This window comes from Ambystoma mexicanum, chromosome 1q, assembly GCF_040938575.1.
Source record: "Ambystoma mexicanum isolate Mex_15411 chromosome 1q, UKY_AmexF1_1, whole genome shotgun sequence".
NCBI classification, from domain to species: Eukaryota; Metazoa; Chordata; class Amphibia; order Caudata; family Ambystomatidae; genus Ambystoma; species Ambystoma mexicanum.
Window position 1 is genome coordinate 300003386 of NC_090922.1, and position 17287 is coordinate 300020672.

At 48.5% G+C, this 17287-nt stretch overlaps 1 long non-coding RNA gene across 1 annotated transcript in view; it reads left to right on the top strand.

Moving 5' to 3' along the window:
- The first annotated feature begins 844 nt into the window (after positions 1–844).
- Positions 845–17287, top strand: part of LOC138521254 (uncharacterized) — a 292710-nt gene continuing 276267 nt past the window's right edge. The window contains exon 1 of the long non-coding RNA XR_011282989.1: positions 845–939. This is a non-coding gene — a long non-coding RNA (uncharacterized lncRNA). The remainder of the gene's footprint in view (positions 940–17287) is intronic.

Below are 17287 nucleotides of genomic sequence, written 5' to 3' on the forward strand. Positions count from 1 at the left end.
GACAGTGATGTGGGTCGGAGATTCCATGATTTGGCATCTTTGACGGTAAAGGATTTTCCCAAGCCTTTTTCCCGTTTATATCTGGGACATTTGATCAGACTTTTTCCCGCCGATTGCAGATCCCTGCATGGCTCGCATTGTGGGATATGGTTTTTTTAGATATCTACTTCTCTGACTCAATCTGAAAACAAATCCCCATAGACTCGAAAAATGGTTATTAAGACTGCAATACCAACACCGGCAGTAATTTCACCAGGCCGAGTAGTGGTAACAGTACATGAGTTTGCCAGTGATTCTGTCAGAATGCAGAATTACCGCCATACTCGTAGTGAGGCCCACGGTTTGTAGTCTTAATGGATACATATGGATAAGGAGGGGCCTGGGGCTAAACATGTCAGCTTGACAGGGTGTAGAAGGCATTAGACTGAGACTCGTGAACTAATCAGACCTGCTATGGTTAATGTTTTCTACCCATCGGCAAACTCGGAGACTCTTTATGGTTGGCCATCACCGCAGCTGTGTTATGTTGTTAACAAGTAGCGTGTAATGTATTTTCCTACTATACGGAATAACACCTTCAAGTGCATAGAACAGCCATACAAACAACCTGATCAAACGGTGAAATGGGACTGCCATCTACTGTGTACTTGTATTAGAAGCAATGAGCACCCCAGAAGTTGTTTTGCTACTCTGAAAATTACAGTTTACCGAATTTCACCAGCTGACAGGTGGTTGGCAGATCTATGATTGGTCGCTGTGGGCTCCCTCCCGAGGGAAGATGAGGCATTTACTGGCTCCTTGCACGGAGTTGGCTTCTGATGTGCAATTCCTGCTGCTAGCAACACGGTGACACTGGCCTGGAAATCTGAGCACTCCAACGCTACCCAGCCAGCCGGCCCTGTGCGGGTTCAGACGCCACGTTGTCGGCAGATTGGTACAGTAAGTCACTGGCTTTGCCTTGAATTGGCAGCACGCTTTGGGCATGCACCAGGGTCCTCCCTACGCGTAGAATGAAACCCATCTGTTATTTCCAAGTGGATTCACCTCTCCACCAATGGCGTGTTGCGCATATTTCGTGACTATCAAACAGGAAGTCTGTTGTCTTTCTTTAAAGAAACGTTCATGTTTATCGTTTTAAAATTTAACGTCGAGGATTTCAACTTGCGTATTAAAGCTATCTCTCAAAGAAAGGGTGTGTTACCTTGGAGCGCTGGCCACACCATGGGCTCGATTCATGGAATACTTGCCCGGTTCAAAGTGAATTTGCACTGCCGGCATATGTCTTACTATGCAGACCGACATTGCACATAACGGGTGTGTCATTGTAGCGCACTGCGCATTCCCTTATTTCCCAGCAAGCCTTGCGCTCCTATCTATGTATGTGTTTCAAGAACGTGTCCAACGCATCTCTCCTCGGCTGGGTAGTTGGTAGTAATAGTGTTTATGAAAGCTCTTTTTGCAAGTATGCTTTGAAAACACCATCTGAAATGCATTGCAAAAAAATGTAGATTGTGTTTTGTGAACAGCAGTTTCATGGTTGGTTTATTTTTTATTTTGTATACATGTGGTCATATTGTCCAAACTAGCAATATGCTTTTGGTTAAGGAATGAATCTTCAAGCAATGTTTTATTATGCTTTAAGCATACCATCAGCTAGATACCTAAAGAATGTCTCCTGCGGAGAGCGCATGCTCCAAGGACACCAGGGTCACGTGAATCTTGTGCAGGATGATTGCTTTATCGTCTGATCGGAGCAGAGCCTCTTTACAAGGAGCAAGCAACGTCACAGGGCTTCAGGGCTCAATAACATATGCACAGTAAGTGAATATATCTTAACATGAAATATCCACATTCAATTCACTTGATCTTTCCCAATAGAGCGCACATGACAAATGAGCATTGGCCTTCCTAAAAATGAATCATCAACACCCACAAAATAACCCGCGAGAGGAGACTGCCAAAGTACTAAAGGTCTTTCAAACCCAACAATCTATAGGGAAGTATTCTCTGAAAAGTAAAATCCCATTATGAGATTTGCGTTGATGATGCTTTTATGTGGTCTTTGGGGTATGGGTCAGCATTAGGAACACATCCTGGTGGCCGAAACACTTCAGAACCAAAGCGGATGGTGTTTGATACATTTTGGCAAAAAAAAGCTGCAAAAAAAAAACTGGGATGAATGAACATAGAATCGTTGGTGGGACCCTGGACGATGGCACTGACAGCCCGTGCTTTGGGTCGGCCTTGCCATTTGGCCATGCAAGGCTGCAACGTTTTGCTTCCCCAGCCTTGCATAGCCCATTGGGGATGCATGCTGGGGTACTGCAGGGCCAGATGTGCGTGGGGAGCATTCCTGTGCTTTCCCACACATTGAGGGCCCACGGGTGGTAAGATCGAGGTGCTGTGGTTCTACTGCCCATGTGCAGGATCCAGATTTCTCTGTTTCGTGGATCCTGTTCTGTGCTGCGGGGGGAGCCAGAGGGCCATTGTGGCAGGCCATGTTTGGAGTTTGGAGTATGGACATGGGCTGCAGGTAAGGAAATAATGTGTGTATGTATTTATGCATGTATGCATGCATGCATGCAGGGGTTTGTGTCTGTTAGTGTGCATAAAAATGTGTGAACGTATGTTGTTTGGTTGCACGTGTGAATGAGAGAGTGAAAGATGTATGGGTTGAATAAGAGAGTGTATGAGAGTGTATGAATGCTGTATGGGTGCACGGGTGAATAAAGAATGCATGAGTGCTGCGCAAATGCATGTGTGACAGGTCCGGGAGTGGGCATCTAATTTGTGGGGTGGGGGAGTCCATTTGTGCAGTGCAGCCAGTCTGGACATATTACTGTGGCATTATGGCATTTTTTTTTACTGAGATTCAGTAAAAAGCCTGGTGGAGAGAACTCGGCTCTCTGTTTGGCGATGTAGCGCCATAGTTGGAGAGCCCTGTTGAGCCCTGATGTCGCTGTGAGTGGCCCCGCCCCATCGATAGGGAGAGACATACAAATTGTGCAGCAAGCCACCCTTGCAGCAAAAAGTCAGGTTGAGAGAAGTCTGCTCTCTGTTTGGCGCAGGAGGCAGGGGGCGCTCCTGGCTAATTTTTGGCAAACAGTGCTCATTGTGACAGAGTCACGTGAGCGTGACGGCAAGAGCCTGCTCACGGGGGGCACCTGGGGGCACAATAACTACTTAACACTGGCGACAAGGACGCCACTGAGTAGAGGAGGCAACTTCCAATGCTAGGATCAGCGGCTGTAGTGTTGTACTGACGCCTACTAGGTGCGTTACCCATGCGGTGCAGGTCTGACCGCCATTTTTTGTCGCAGATGGTTGCGGCCCCACACAGGGTGCTCGTGCGCCATCCAGGACAATTTTTGGAGCCTTCTAAGGCTAAACTGGTATAGAAGCTGCCGGTGCCACCAGGAAGGGCTGGGGCACTCGATTTTTCAAAAAAAGAAATGAATAAGGAGGTAGAGAATGAGGAGGATTTTTGAAACAGAAGAGTCACAGTAAATGCATACACAGGAAGAGACTGAAAGCCTCATTACACGGTAGGCGGTGGACCAAGGTGCTAATAGCACCTTGGTCTACGCCGGTAAAATACCGGCACCGCCTTGGTGGAAAGGGGAATTAGCCCTATTCCAAGGTTGGTGGGGCGGTAATTCCCCCTTCCACCATTGCCCTTCCCCATTCCCATTTTTGCCCCATAGGGCATAATGGGAATGGGGAAGGTGCTAATTACGGTACCGCAAATTTGTGGTGCCGTGATTAGCACCAAGGTCCCTTAGCGGGTTGGTTTTTAACACCTGCTAAAAGCAGGAGTTAAAGTACCAACCCGCTAAGGGACCTCGTAATAAGGCGGTAAGGGTTAACGGTCACCGGTACCACTACCGGTGACCATTAACCCTTACCGCCTACCGTGTAATGAGGCCCTCAGTGTGTGTGTTTTTTTTCTCTTCTTCGTCCTTTTTGCCCAACATCCCTAGCACACGGAAATGTTACATTCCTCTCCTCCTTGACACACATGCCAGGGAAGAGTGACGCACAACGCAGAGCCTAGAGGAAACAGCTACACTGGACCCTCTGTGAACCCAGGAAGCCATCGCCTCTGCAGACTTGCGGCCTTCACAAGTGTGAGAGGTGCTTGTGCGGTCTGGACCCTCTGTGAATTCAGGAAGCCATTGCCTCTGCGGACTTGCAGCCTTCACGAGTGTGAGAGGTGCCTGTGCGGTCCGTAGTAATGAGCAACCCTGCAGCTGTCGCCCAATGGGCGGGTGTGCCGCCTCAGGTCAGGATACCACCCAGACAACAAGGCACGCTGGCTCCCATGCCTTAATTTGATATGTCTGGCCCTCCATCGAAATTGGGCCTGAAGTGGCTGCTATGGGTCAAGAAGCTGGGAATGCATTTCAGGGCCACAGGAGAGACAGAAGATGATGCCAAGGTGGCGACGCCGCTGTATGCTGCAGGTTCTGAAGTACACTGCATCTTCGAGTCGCTGAACATTACTGCTGTCTCATACCAGGTCGTGAAAGATGCACTCAAGGAACATTTCCTACCCCTTGCCAACCAGGACTTCGAATGCTTCGTGATGTGTAGCGAGAAACAGCACGAAGATGAGTCGCTAGACCGTTTCTGTGGAAGACTACATCACCTGGCCAGTACGTGCCAATGGGAAAATGAGGAGGGGATGGTCTGAAACCAGCTCATATAGGGCTGTAGCTCGGGGAAGCTACAGTGACAGGTGCTCCGGGAACTCGGGATTTGCGTTCTGGTTATCACCAGCTTGAACTGCACCCGGACTCCTGGTATATAACTACGTTCACAACACACAACGGCCTATACCAGTACAAATGTTTGAGCTTTGGGATCTCTTCGGCCACCGAGGTGTTCCAAAACATCATCAGGGGCGCTCTCACTAGTCTAGAGGGCGTAATCAACCTAAGTGACGACATATTGGTGTACACGACATCAGAAACAGAACACATGACCAGGCTGGAAAAGGCATTGGAAAGAATCTGAGACCCGGGTTTGACTCTACATCAGGAAAAATGTGACTTTCTGAAAGGCAGCATTGAGTTTTTTGGGTTCGCTTTCCACTCTGACTGGAGACGCAAGGCCACTGGAAAACCCCTCAGAGGTGAGAATGGTAGGAATGGTAACATGTTGTGGGAGGTTCATCCAAAATCTGGCCTCCCTCTCTGAAAATCTCCAGGTTCTCACAAAGAAGGACACAGCCTAGACTTGGTCTACTGTCAAACAGACAGCCTTCAACACCATGAAAGCAGCCCTTACGGGAGATGAGACTATGGCATTTTTCAACCCAGAGAAAGAGTCAGAGCTGGTTGTAGATGCCAGCCCGGTGGGGCTAGGAGCCATGCTACTCCAACCTGATTTGCACGGGCAAATGAAACCCATTGCGTATTCCAGCAGGGCGTTAACAGACACCGAACGAAGGTACTCCCAAATCAAAAGAGAAGCGCTGGCCATACTGTGAGGCTTTAGACATTTTTGCATCTATATTTTGGGCAAACCGGTTTCTGCCATCACCGACCACAAACCACTGATCCCCATTCTAATGGGGTCATCCTCCAAACCGCCACTGAGGATAAAGAGGTGGATGCTCACACTCATGGAGTATTGAGTGAAGCTGCAATACAGACCGGGAACCCACAACCCGGCTGACTACTTATCCCGGCACCCCAGGGGTAGCAGCCCCCAGGAGGGGATATCAGTGGGGAGCTGCGACGATTACGTTCGTCAAGTAATAGATGCAGCGATACCAATAGCCCTGCCACTTGGAGATCTGGCCGAGGCCTCACAGGCGGGTGAATGCTTCCAACTCGTCCAGAGTGCAGTTGACAGCAGTGACTGCCAATAGGCACTCTCAGACATGTCCCGCAGGGATACAGACACTCAGCGCGATCTACAGTCACTGTGGCGAGCCCGGCACAAGCTGTCAAGGTCGGTCGATGGCCTGCTACTTCGGGGGAGACAAATTGTTGTACCTCGGAAACTGATTGGGATGGTGCTAGAACTAGCACACAGTGGTCATCAGGGCACCGCAAAGACTAAGACAAGGCTGAGAACCAAGGTATGGTTCCTGGAGCTAGAGGGAAGAGTTTATGACTACATTCGCAAATGCGTCTGGTGCCAAGCGGCCGCACCAGTGAGTAGAGAGCCATGCATTGAATCGATGCAATGGAGCAGAAGCCCATGGAGCACAGTGCATGCTGACTTTGGATCCACTGGGAGGGGTATGTACTTTTTGGTACTAATCAACCAGTGGTCACGCTATCCCGAGGTGGAGATAGTTGAATCAACGTCAAGTGATCAAACAATACAAGCGATGGAAAAGATCTTCGTGACCCATTTACTTCCTCGGGTCATATGCTCGGACAACGGGCCGCCGTTTCACGGCAGACAGTTTGCGGAATTCATGAATGACTGTGGCATCATGCACCGGAAAGTGACCCCAGCCTGGCCGAGAGCAAATGGGGAGGTGGAGCGTTTCATGCATACCCTTAATAAGATATTTCTAATCTCACCGAGTCGAGGGGGGGAACTGAAGAGAAACCTATATCAGTTCCTTCGAGAGTACCGATGAACGCCCCATCAGTCTAGAGGGGTGGCCCAAGAGGAGGCCCTGTTCAACCGATGCCTGAGGGATGATCAAAAGACACTGGAAGACCGACGGTCGCACAATGAGAGAGAGAACGCCAGGCAGCGCTTGAAACCCTCAGACATTGAAGTAGGGGGTACCGTCCTAGTATGGAACCAACACCCAGAAGGGAAACTCTCCCTCAAGTATGGGCCCACCCCCATGGGGGTAACCCATGTCAACGGGTCCATGGTGACGATGGCCGACCAACGAGGAACTGTTACTAGAAACTCATGTTTTTTCAAGAAGATTGCCACACGAGAGCCACGGCAAGAGCCTGTTGTCAGCGTTCCCCCGGCTCGAGCCGCGGTGAGTGGGCAGACTCTCGAGAAGGACTCGGGAGAACCCGAACCAGGAGGACATAGCCCTGGCAAGGAACGAGGTGAAGAGCGATACCCCCGCCGGGAGGGCCGGAAGTGTCCGGCCAGGTTCAAGGACTACATCTCTTTACCTGAGTTAACGAGGACCAGAAATTGATGGTAGTTGCCCATGTTGGGCTGTGACACTGTTTATTGTATTATGCACATGTTATAAATGTTACGTTGACACCAAGTTAATGATAAAATGTAAAAGTTGTTTTGTTATGAAAAAGGAGGGATGTGACAGAATGACGTGAGCGTGACGGCAAGGTTCGCCGTTGCGCATGCGCAGTAATAAAGGGGCAGCCTGAAGCGTGTCAGAGCGTGCCGGGAACCCGTAACGAGCAGATCTGTGTCTGTGTCTTTCCTGAGGTACGGGAGGGCTGGGCCTGCTCACGGGGAGGACCCGGGCTGCACATGAACTACTTCTAGGTGATAACATCTGCCGTGGAGCAAGTAGATGAGCAGCGCTGAGAGTCAGGATTGCCAGACTGCTTGGGACGGAGCGGCGCACCAGAAAGACATTTTCCCGCTCTGTCTTGTTCCAGGCCATCCCCAGCACTGCTTGAAAGTAAGATCTAACTCTCACTTCTTACCTCCATGTTACTGCTTTTGAATGGCAATTAACAGCTTGGTTGAATTGGTCAAATGGTGGGCGGTCCACTTATGTTTATTGTCCATTTCTTCACGTATGCAAAGCTTGTCACTTTTAATACACTGTTATAGTCACTGGTTTAAGTGGGCCGGGCCAGGCCCCGGCAGTCTCCAAAAAGTGGGGCGGAGCCCTGCCGGGGCCCCGGTCAGACCATGCCAAGGTGGGACACATTATTTCGCCGCAGCCGCAACGGTAGATGCGCCCTCCCTTTTCTAGTCAGGCAAGCTGACTGACAGAAGTGCCAGCCAGCCACAGCGTCGCTAAAATTCAGCAACGCTGTGGCTGGCTGGCACTTCTCAGTCACTGCGACTTCTTCTCGTGACCCCTGTGGGTCACGAGAGTAAGTTAAGGTCCCTTTGTTTCCCCACCCCCTCGCCAGGTCAACGAGGCACCACAGAGCACCCAGGTTCGCCAAGGGTCAATTGTGTACTTTTAAAGCCATCTTGACATATTTCTATGTTTATAGAGATGGCTTGGAAAGTACACAATCCAAGCCATCTTTTATACAGAATTGTCGGAAAAGACGCCTCTGGCTTTGTCCTGTTGGTAAGGCTTTATAAAAGATGGCTTGAATTGTGTACTTTTCAAGCCATCGTTTATATACATAGAAATATGCTATTTATTTCTGTGTTTATAAAAGATGGCTTGAAAAGGACACAAACCACAGTAAGGTACGCACACAAATATACACATGTAAGCATTTACATATTTGTGTGCGTACCTTCTATGATTTGCATACTTTTCAAGCCATCTTTTATAAACATAGACATATGTTACATTTTCTATTTTTTTTAAAAACATCTTTTTATTGGCATTTCTTAAACATGTGACAGTGCACAGATATCAAATACAGTTTCAACCATATTCCCTCGATATTTTAGCATATTTCAGCGGTGCATGGATTCATTCGGTGCATGATGACCTTGATCCCTCGAGGAGGAGCGATGTTACATATTTCTATGTTTATAAAAGATGGCTTGAAAAGTACACAAACCATAGTAAGGTACGCATACAAATATATATATGCTTACATAAATGTATATATTTGTTTGCTTACCTTACTAGGGTAATGTTCAGGCTACGCCCATCTTGGAAACCACGACTCAAATGAGGGCCCACACTCAATTTCTTACCCCACTTAAAGCGCTGGTTATAGTGTCACACGGGCGTGGACTCCGTAGTACAAATGAACTGCATGTAAGTGAAGCTTCATATCTTCATGGTGTCCTCTTGGATCTGCTTCTCATGCAAACCGAGTGATTACTGACTGATTACCCTCTAATTGGCAGGTGGGAGGTAACCAAGCTCAAAGTGTATGACCATCTCCCAAGTTGGGATAAGACAGCCCAGTTGGCTGTGGCACTAAACAGCCTGGCACAGAGTTGTTAAGGAGCAGTTTCATTGTGTTCAGGTGCGAGGGAAGGCAGTCTGCCTCTGTCAGTGCTTTGAGCTGTCGGTCATGCCTCGCCCCGCATGTCTAGCTCTGCATTAGCTATTTTTGTTGCTGAGGCGTAAGCCACTGGATAAGCAGACTTTGATCCTTTGACTCCTATTATCGTCGTCATTTTATGACTGTTTTTAATGTACTCCTTATGATCTAGCAAAACAAAAAGGTGATGGCTGGAAGTGGTGTGGAAGGTTGCCTAGAGCAATGGCAGTGGTTCAGATTCATTCAAAACCTTCCACCCATCACTTTTGTGGTTATAGTTTGTCTCACTATGTGAGAGAGGGTATGCCCAGACGTGGATCCTTTGCTTGGTGCGCCATAAGGAACCAAGCTGCACCTAACTGAGGAGGCCCAACAAGACCGAAACATGTCTGTGGTTGCTTGTGTTTCTGTGCAGAGGGGACCTGTCCTAGCAGTTCGGGGGGGGCTGCTACCATTGGTGGCAGTACCTGACTGATGTGCATATGACTGGACCCCTTTTGCAATGGTCGCAGACTGGCTAAAAAACAGTGGTGTGGAAGGTTGCCCAGAGCAATGCCAGTGGTTGATATGCATTCAAAACCTTCCACCCATCACTTTTTTTGTGGTTATAGTTTGTCTCACTATGTGTGTCATGGCCACGCCGCTGGCGCACGCATTGGCAACCATCATGGACTACTTGGTACTCATTTATCCTCCTGATACTCCTTGAACAACTCCTTTTCACGCCTTGGTCTTTTATTTCCATTTGCTCAACTTTGGTTCTTTCTTATTTTATTCAATTAACTACATTTACCATAATGCACCTGGCTGCAGTCCTCAATTCCTGGCTATTCTCATTCATCGTTATTGGGACCACAATCCCCAGAAGCCCTAGCGGCCAGTGCTGGTTCCACCTGCTCAGGACCAGAGAGAGAAGAGGCAGATTGTCTTCAGGTGTGCTGCTACAGGTGCTGTCAATTAGCCTGCCTCAGAACAGGGCAGGGCTGTATATAAGCAGCTGCCTGCAGGAGCACAGTGTCTTGCATCTTGAGTTCTCCCCGCTCCTGTTTGCTTTGACCCTTTACTTTGTATGCTGTTCCTGTTGCTGCATTATCCTGTTTTGTTCCAGTGCCCTTTCCGGGCTCCCTGCCTTGCAGCCGATCACGCTCTGCTGCCTTCTACCTACAGCCCTTGTCCTCTGGGCTTCCTGCCTTGCAGCCTATTACAGTCCTCTGCAGCCCTCTACAGTCAGCGGCCCTGCTCCTCTGGACTCACTCCTTGCTGCCCTGCTCCTCTGGGCTCCTTGCCCTGCAGCCTGCCTCACTCCGGCTGCCTACAGTCCTTGTCCTCTGGGCTCCTTGCCCTGCAGCCTACCTCACTCCAGCTGCCTACAGTCCTAGTCCTCTGCAGCCCGCCTTGCAGCATGCCTCACTCCGGCTGCCTACAATCCTTGTCCTCTGGGCTCCCTGCCCTGCAGCCTTCCTCACTCCGGCTGCCTACCGTCCTTGTCCTCTGGGCTGCCTGCTCTGCAGCCTGCTTCACTCCGGCTGCCTACAGTCCTAGTCGTCTGCTGCCCGCCTTGCAGCCTGCCTCACTCCGACTGCCTACAATTCTTGTCCTCTGGGCTCCCTGCCCTGTAGCCTGCCTCACTCCGGCTGCCTACCGTCCTTGTCCTCTGGGCTCCCTGCCCTGCAGCCTGCCTCACTCCGGCTGCCTACAGCCCTTGTCCTGTGGGCTCCCTACCGTGCAGCTTGCAACCTTCTGCTGTCTCCAAGCCCTTGTTCCCTGGGTTCCCTACCTTGCAGCCTGCACCTCTTTGCTGCCTACAGCCCTGCTCCTCTGGGCTCCCTACCTAGTGGCCCTATTCTTTTGGGCTCTCTGTCTGTCGCCTACTACTAATCTCTCTCTGTCCTGTTCTTCTGGACTCCCTGCCTTTCAGCCTACTACAGTTCTCCGCAGTCCAATACAGTTTGCCTGCACCTAGTACCACTCTTGACTGCAGACCTGCTTCCTACTTTGCAGCCTTCTGTTTTCCTGACTGCTGCTCCTTGTTCTCTTCCTTGAGTCTTCTGTACTCCACCTTAGGTTATCTATTTCAGTCTAACTGCCTTTCCTTCATTTCCTTCTGCTAGATTGCTCATTGACTTCCTTTTCGCTGGATATTTCTGTCCTTGTCTTCTCATGTGTCTTATGTAATCCCTTTGTACAGAGCTTGCCTGTTGGTTTCCGGCAGGCAACCTCTGCCCCTTCCTTTGTCGCGTTTTCAGTGTTACAGACACCCACTGCTGTTGTTCCCAGCCATGGGCATACAGCGTGGGCCTCTGTTATAGCAATCTGTGCAGAAGGCTGGAGTTTCCTAAGGTTCGTGGAACACTCTTTCCCATTTCAGCATACACCCCAAGAGGGAATCCAGTTTGTTTGTACCTTTGTATCTTTTGCCCCTTTGTGGCTCACAGCTACTGTTTCCTACTCTTTTTTTTCTTGTGAACTTCCTGCTGTGTGTGCTTATCTGCTACCTTACCTCAGCACAGCCACCCAAATCCTACTTGGGTACCATGTGCCACTCTTGACAGAGTGCCATTCCTGACAATGTGAGAGAGGGTATGCCCAGACGTGGGTCCCTTGCTCGCTGCGCTGTAAGGAACCAAGCTGCACCTCACTGAGGAGGCCCACAAGGCCGAAACATGTCTGTGGTTGCTTGTGATTCCATGCAGAGGGGACCTGGCCTAGCAGCTGTGGCTGGGCTGCTACCATTGGTGGCAGTACCTGACTGATTTGCATATGGCTGGACCCATTTTGCAATGGCACAGACTGGCTAAAAAACAGTGGTGGAAGGTTGCCCAGAGCAATGCCAGTGGTTCAGATTCATTCAAACCTTACACCCATCACTTTTGTGGGTATAGTTTGTCTCACTATGTAAGAGAGGGTTTGCCAAGACGTGGGTCTCTTTCTCGCTGTGCCATAAGGAACCAAGCTGCACCTCACTGCGGAGGCCCAACAAGGCCTAAACATGTCTGTGGTTGCTTGTGTTTCTGTGCAGAGGGGACCTGGCCTAGCAGTTCAAGGCTGGGCTGCTAGCATTGGTGGCAGTACCTGACAGATTTGCATATGGCTGGACCCCTTTTGCAATGGCGCAGACGGGCTAAAAAACAGTGGTGTGGAAGGTTGCCCAGAGAAATGCCAGTGGTTCAGATTCATTCAAAACCTTCCACCATTCACTTTTGTGGTTATACTCCTTATGAACTAGTCAGTTTATTGTCCTCATTGTGTTTAACTGTTTTAATTGACAGCCCCCATTTTTAATTTTAACAAAAGTGTTTTACTTATGATTGCTTCTTTTTCTAGCACTATCGATTTGCACACCTTTAGAATATAGGTGCATTAATTTGTGGTATGCGTTTTTGGTACTAATTACATTATCGTATTAATCACATTGCATTCGTTGCTTGATAGGTATTTTACTGCCACTTCCTTTGCTATTACCTATTGGGTAGCAAAGGCTGCAAAAGTAGAACAGCACTTTTGCATTCCAGCACTTCAGCATTCTAGAACTTCAGCACTGTGGCATTTGAACACCTTAAACAGTGTTTACATTAGGAAATTGGGATATTTATTACTGCAAGCAATTTTGGCTGGTATTAATAATCCTGCACTGCCATGTATTATTGAGCACACATACGAGGGTGATGACAGTGATTTGGAATTTGTGGTTGTCATCCTCATCTGGGACGTCATTTCACTAAAATGCAAGGGGTAGCGGAAGTGACATAACATGACCCTTGACCTCGGGTGACATCACAGAAGTGATGGCATTTCACCCCACACCCAAGTGGCATCACGGGAAGCGATGAAACCCAACCTTTCACCCCTTGACAAAGCAGGAAATGGCATCACTAGCATTGCTCCTAAGTACACTATGAAAAATATGGTTACAATATCACTGTCATATACATTTCATACAAGAATGGATCACCATATGTATCGTTAATAACCATGTGTATAGGCCCATATTACCAAATTACTGTGAATGCACCCAGACGTTCAAGGTCAAATGATAATTATGTGTTATTATATAGCACTTACGCTTAAGCGCTTTATATATGTTATGTTGATTCATACCGCGCGCTGCTACCACCCAGGGGCAGTCTCCAGGCGCTCACGTGGCTCTGCAAGAAAGGGTTATGGGCAGGTTACATCTGTGAGTGTTGTTTTGCATGTGGGAGTTATTGCTGGAGACCCTGTGCATTGTAACCATATGGGTAAGACTCAGTGCCTCGGGATTGTGCTAGTGTGTGTGTTGGTGTGTTGTGTGGTGTTGGGTTGTGGTTGTGCGCACTGTTTAGATAGTGTCCGTAAGAGGTCCAGAGTCGCAGGTGACCGTAGCTGTAAGACTATCTGGTGTCTTGATGTGTACTTGCGTTGTTGATAATTTTATGGACTATTTGGGGTTGTTCACTCTAGGTGTGCTTCCAGCATTTTGGAGATGCCGCCTGGTTTCTACATAGGTTCTAGGTTGTGGATTGTCAGCCCATCTCACCTCCTCTCTGTTTCTCTGTTCTCTTGCTGCCGGTGTCCCTGTGCGGTTGTCATTGTCTGTTGAATAACCAGGTTTTGAGTCATTTCCTGAAGGTGATGAGTTCTTCTGTGGTTCTAATTTCTTTGGACATGGTGTTGCAGCGATTAGTAATTAGATGTGAGAACGCTGTTCTGGCGAATTTCCTTTTTTCGTAATGTTTTGCCTCTTTTTGTAAGTTGTTGCTGGATTTTAGGTCCCTTATTGGGTGGTACCGGAAAATCTCATCTTGGAGGAATTCAGCTCCTTGACTGTGCAGGGCTTTGTGGGCGATGCAGAGTGCTTTTCATTTGATGCGTTTTTCTTTTTACCTGTGCAGGCTTTTCAGTGCTGGAGTGATGTCTGTTTAGTCTGTATAGAACAAATATACATACAATATCACTCAACCTGTGTTGGTACTCATTTATCGACCTCACAAGATTGAAAGGCAACCTGCAGATCACACACACACACACACATCGCAGTAGCGTGCACTGAACCCACTGAGCTATTTTACTGGCTATAGCTATCGTACTGGTTATAGTAAAATTAGCAATTACATGTGTGAATGTTCTCAAAGTCAGAAAGCAAACTGCACTCAGTAGTGGATACCATTACACTGGTAACTGAGATTTAACAGCAGGCCAGTTCATTTGCAGGTGTGGTGCAAAGTTGGCCACATGTCAAGCCTGCATGGATCTACTTTTCAGGCGTCAGAGGTTGGCAAAATAGGGAAAGCAGCGCACTCTCATGACATCCCGTACTCTGGGCACTCGTTATCTCATACATGCAAACCAACATCCTGAACAGCATGACACAGAGATGGGAAAGATAGACACATTACAACAAAGTATTAATTGTGGCACAATGAAATCAAAGGCCACTTAATGTGCTATGGTCAAACGAATCTACACTGTACACAAGCATTTAGAAACAAGGATTTTGTCAGGTGACCGAGGACACCAAGATGGAATGCTGTTTGATAATCCTAACAGAGACAATGGCAGACAAAACATGCTACAACTGCAACTTGCGAAAAGCAAAATACATAGTCCGAAATCTAAATGCTTTTTGGAAGTTTTTGTCTCCATTGTGAATTTGAGGTGTTTAAGAACAGACTACCTCAGTGACTCAGCCTCTGAAGTGTGTCTGAAATAAAGCTTTAATGAGTCTAGCAATTATTGTATAGAATTCCAGAAAGGCAAATTGTTATTCCTATTCTTTCTTATTTAGGGTCACTGCTCAAAGTGTTACACTTGTGGAACGCCCTGTTTTTTTTTTGGCATGAACAAGAAAGCCAGCCACTCCAGAAACAAAGAGCCACGTGGCATTGTCCACAGCCCAGGAGCTTCTATAAAAAAAAAGAAAAAAGCAGCAAGGGAAACCACAGTGGTAGCAGTTGCGACCTCCAAATAACGCCCCTGATCCTCATATATCAGATAACTCTGTTGCCACAGGAACAGCAGGCGGCACATGGGGCTCCAGTTGCCCACCCCCACATAAGCCTAAACAATAGATGTTCTGCGCTCTGTGAAGCTGCCACAAAAGCAGACAGTAAAGGCAGCACTGAAGCAAGCTATGAGGAAGTCGGAAAGACCAGAGGCTCTGGGAAATGCTGATCCATCTCCGCCAAAGCCCGGTCCCCAGCAAAGGAAGGCACCCATGTTATTGAAGCCCAAGAGAAAAAGCACATTGCCATCAAGGGGGGTCATTTTGGATACAGACCCACCCACCAACAACGCAACGCATATGTGTAGGCACAAGAACAGACGGCTCCTTAGAGGATCCTAGTCTAGCAGAGCTGACACAGGAAATAAAATCTCTAAAAGACACAGTTCTGAACCTAAAAGACATAGTAAACCTCCTGCGGCAAAGCGTAAAGGGGTTGGGTGGGAGTATAATGCATCATCCTCGGCAAGTGGCCGATGACGAATTTTTAAAAAAACAATCCCTAAGGCTGCTCGTCTGGTGGGAGAGACCACCTGAGGTCCAAGTGTCGTATTTGCTGGCCCATCTGGTAGGCCCCCTGGCACACGGGAGTCTGAGGAGTGGGCGCGCCAATTACTGATGTCATTAACAACTATTTTGGGAGGAGTGTTGCAGGCAAATAGGTAGGCCCTGAGCAGCAACCTGGACCCGTGGCTGCTTCCGGACACCCCAAACCGCCCCATCTGCAGCAAAACGCCCCATGGGTGTTGAGAGAAAGGGGTGGTGATAGACTATCCCTACTCAGGGGTCCCACGAGGGGCAATAATAAAGAACCCTTTGCAGAACTGCACAATGTCCCACGAATTTCAGAGAATACTTATGAAACACAGGATGCCCTTATCAATGAAGTAACTCGCTGGTTTTGCCACAAAAGGGGTTGTCTTGCAGTGATTTGTGAGGACATAACGCACTGCAGACGCAATCAAATGCCGGTAAGCCCAGATGGCTACGTTCAGGTGTTCCTTAGAGATGAAGGGGGGGAGGGGTTTGCTCAGGGGCTGTTGAGGATTGAGCAATGAACCTACTCTCTTCAGGCTATAACATCACAATCAAGCCAAACATTCCGCCCCATATATTCCACAGTGAGATGGGGAATATGGGTAATTGTAACCCAAGTACAACCGTCGTAGATAACAAAGTGGTTGTGACTGACTCTGAGGGTGTTGACTGATGAGTTCTCACAATTGCCAGCGAAACGTAGATCAGGACCATGCAGTAAAATTCCTGAGCTGGAATATAACAGGGCTGAAGAGGGCTCTTAATGTCTGTGGATGGTGTAATTTCATGGAGTCGCATAGTGTTGCGTGCCTCCAGGAAACATGGTCTCTAGACACTTAAGTGCCAGGCTATTATGCAAGTCTATGCAAAAAGGACAGGCATACTCGTCCTTGGCACTTAGGGTGCTAGAAGAGATCAGGATACAGGGATACTAGTCCTTCTCCATTTCTGCCCGGCAAGGCATTAGAGGGAGACTGTACGGGGCCTTCTGGTCTGGGGGGAGGCAGATTTTAATTGGGTGCAGGCCGGTTTCCAATCCGGATTGTGTACGCTGGACCAGGGATTCAGTCTGCATTTGATTGTACCAAATTATACTGTATTGCTGAAGGCAAGACGATAGATAGTCTTTTCTGATCTAAAGACTGCCTTTAACAGTGTACCCAGGAAGTGGCTATGGCAGGTGTTGGTGGCCAAAAACTTTCCCGACAGACTCCTGGAACCGCTCCAACCAGAGTCGTTGCTCCGGGGGGGGGCTTAGGGGGCTATACCCCCGGATCTTTTGGTTGTAGCCCCAGATAGAATCTCAGGGGCTGCAACCAAAAGGCTAGCTAGCCCTAAATCCTGACAGTCCCAACATTAGCGTAGGCCTGGATCTTTTCCAGACCTAGCAACACCCCTGGCTCCAACGTCTTTAGAGTAATAACACAGCAGTGGTACGTTGGAGTGTAGCAGGTGAAGTAACCAATCCATTGGATGTAGCTAGAGTGGTCAGACAGGGTTGTGTTCTGGCCCCTCTACTTTTTTGTATTTACATCAAATGCATCATAGAGGAGCTTGTCGCATCTGCCCAAGATACACCCCGTCTCTGGGATGACAGGATTCCAGCGTTGTTTTATCCAGATGATGCTGTGCTGCTGGCAACAACCCTTACAGGCGTATGCACATCTCTCTA